The following is a 3,391-nucleotide window of genomic DNA, read 5'->3' as shown; positions in this document are numbered from 1 at the left end:
AAAATATAAAATACAAATTTTATATTGAGAATTTCGAATTATTATTTTCAATTAATAAATCTTATATTTGAATAAATTTTGCATCAAGAAAATACGTAGATGCATAAGATGTACTTTTAAATTGAATTAAAATGTAATTGTATCGTAATAAATATTTTTAGTTGCTTCATCTTTTATGGAAAAAATTAGTCATTTTACAATTAAAATTTACTTTCAAGTTTTTGAAACAGAGTTATAGAAACAGAGTTTCGGTTAGACTGTTCAATTAGATAGAATATTATTTTAGAGGCATCAAACAAAACCACACATCAAAACCACTCGTAATAGTCCTCTAAAATAATATTCCATCTAATTAACCAGCCTAACCAAAACTCTGTTTCTAGAACTGTTTCAAAAACTTGAAATTGATAACTGACTTTAAAATAATAACATCTATGAAAATCAATTTCGAACGAAATTAAGGAAATGCAAGTTCTAAAATGTTCACTATTGGTGCTGCGGTGGCGCAATTGGTAGCGCTCCTCGCATGTAATGAGGAGGTTGTTGGTTCAAACCCAGCCCGCAGTGAAATTTTTAGAACCTTGTTTTCTCGCGTTTTCAATTAATTTCGGGTAATAGAAATTGATTATGATATAGTAGTTCTTCTACTTATCAATCGTACAATACAGAGACTTCTGTCGTACGAACATCAAAACTACTGGTATTAGGCCTCTAAAATACTATTCTATTCAAATTTACCGTCTATGAATAATATTATTTTCTTATTTTGAAAAAGAGGCGTTAGAAATTCTACTAAATGAAACTACTATATACACTTGAAGACATTAAAAGTTTTAATTAATAAACATATTGAGTTGAAATTTAAAATAATAAATTTTTAAAATAGTATGATCATATAGCGTTCTCGCATGTAGAATTAGCGATTTGGAGTTTTTAGATGTAGAGTTAAATTTTGTAGGAATACCGCTTCTCTCACGATTATCAATTTAAGTAAACAATAATTCGTAAGTTTGTATGTTTGTGTAATTATTTATGAATTTAAGCTAAAAGGTCAGAAATTATTGGAAAGTTTTAAAAACATTTATCTCTTAATTGTTAGTTTGTAATAAAGTAATCCGTAAATGAATTATTTATTGTCGCGGGCACATTCTCATCATGCGCTATGCCCGTGGCTCGCGAGTTTGAGCGCGCCTAGGGCGCACGTCTGTTGATTCCCCCGATTCACGTTCAGATATTTATTCTTTGCATTTAGAACACTTAAATGAAACTTTATCAAAAAGATCTCTTTAGATCGCAGTATTTATATGCGTGTTCATATTCTGAATTTTTTACTCAAATACGTATAGTTAAAGATTAGGATTCTCGAAGCTCTGTAGGCTTTGAGGTACACAATATTATCGTGTCACTCGCGCTGCGCAATCGTTTTTGATAGACACTTGGAAATTTATATTTTCTGAACCACCTTAAAATAAATTTAAAAAATACAATCCTTTTTTAAACATTTTTCTCTATCTCGCGTTGTTATACTAATAATAAGATTTTGATTTTCATATTATTTTTTTTTCGATAAAACAAAATATCCTACAAGTCTTATTTTAGATTTTTTACGTATCTCGCGTCATTTCGCGTAATATTGGAATTTTCGATTTTCTAAATATATTACTTGTGATGAAACAAAATTACGAGTCATATTGAAAAGTGTTTAAAGAAATTTTGTAGGATTTTTCAAAACCTATCATTTCTCTTCGTGACTTTTGGTCATATTTTACGTCATTTGGTTCAAAATTGGAGTGTTGTGGTGTCAAATTTTGGGCAATTGTAATACTTTTTCATCATAAATAACAAGAATGTAATAAATGAATACAAATATGTATCAATTTTTTGGGCGAATAACTTTTTTCTATCAATTTGTTTTTGTACCTTTTGTTGTTTTCCCACAAATTTTTCATTTTTATTTTTAATGCCATTTTCATGATTAAAACCAAAACTACGTGTCCTGTCAAAAAGTAATTCATAAAAAATTTGTAGCTCTTTTTCGGGTAAACATTTTTGTTGAATCATTTTGTTTTCGTATCCTGCATAGTTTGACCACAAAATAATATTTTTCATTCATTTTTGTGCAATAAAAATTAGAATTTTCGATTTTACAAGAAAATCCATAAAGTTTGTGCGATAAGCTTCTAGGCCTTTTAAAAAGCAATGTTTTTCCTTACCTGACTTTTTTTCATATCGTACGTTGTTTGGCCAAAAATTTTGATTTTCGATTAATATTGAAAATTTGGAAAATGCTATAACTCTGATCATTTTTTTCTGTATAAAAAAAGTCATCAGGATTAATTGTTTGGCTTTCTGAGTAATAGGTTAAGGCAAACTTTAGACTTAGAGAAAGAAATTAATGTCAAAAATTGTACGTGTGATAAATGTCATAATAATATGTACAGTGCTAATATAATAGGGTATCAAATTCTAAGCTTTATTTACCTCAATATATATTATAAACTGAAAAAATAATTAAAATTAGCTCATTAACCTAAAAATGCAATTCTTGGCAGGGATGGCCCCAATTATTGGCACCCCAGTCATATGAAGATGAAATAGTGAAGGAATCAGATTAAACTAAACTTTAATAGTATCACTATTAAGTTAATAGTGAAGAGAAACATTGTTTATCAACCATTTATTATTTATAAACAAATAGTCTGGCTTAAATTACTTAATTATCAGCATCTATCTAGTACAAATTTAGAGGTTATGATCCTCGGCTTCTTTTGACTGCTTCAACAGAATTTGTAGAATCGGCTTTTTTCGAAAATTTATTTTCTTTTTTGTTAGTGTATTTAGCTTTTAACTTTCTTTTTCTAGTAACTCCTTCAGCAAATTCAATCAGATCGTTAATATTTGAAAATTGTTTTCTTTAGTTCATAGTCTTTTTGGTTCCTAACTTTTTTCTATTTCTATCTTCTTGGGCTTTTTCTGAAATTTAATTTCGCCGTTTTTGTTTTTGCTTTTTAGCTTCCTTAATTTTCGTTTTATATATCTTTTTCATTATATTTTTTATAATTTCTAATCTCCCCATTCCTGCGATGTTAAAACATAGATACCTTTTGCCTTCATGTGACTTCCTTTTCGTTTTAGCGTTATAGGGAAACGCAAATAATCATGCATATTTCCGTTTTTACACATTTTAATGCAATTTCTTATACGTGTTAGGTTGAAATCGCTTTTCGTCTCAAATCTGCAGAATCGTGTAATATTTCATCAGTTTCATTCTAACCTGAAAACTGGTTACAAAACACTTCTTTCCTCTCTACACTATTTAAATCAGCCTTATTATTATTCAATACATTTTCAGAAGTGTCGAAAATTACAACCGAGATTCTTTTTCTATATG

At 28.5% G+C, this 3,391-nt stretch overlaps 1 non-coding gene across 1 annotated transcript; it reads left to right on the top strand.

Moving 5' to 3' along the window:
* Positions 1–494: 494 nt before the first annotated feature.
* Positions 495–567, top strand: Trnat-ugu. Its single transcript has one exon. It is a non-coding gene; the product is annotated as a tRNA-Thr (tRNA).
* Positions 568–3,391: the final 2,824 nt, after the last annotated feature.

This window comes from Belonocnema kinseyi, chromosome 2 (assembly GCF_010883055.1).
Source record: "Belonocnema kinseyi isolate 2016_QV_RU_SX_M_011 chromosome 2, B_treatae_v1, whole genome shotgun sequence".
NCBI classification, from domain to species: domain Eukaryota; kingdom Metazoa; phylum Arthropoda; class Insecta; order Hymenoptera; family Cynipidae; genus Belonocnema; species Belonocnema kinseyi.
The sequence above is the reverse complement of the archived record's forward strand: the minus strand, read 5'-3'. Positions and strand labels throughout refer to the sequence as shown.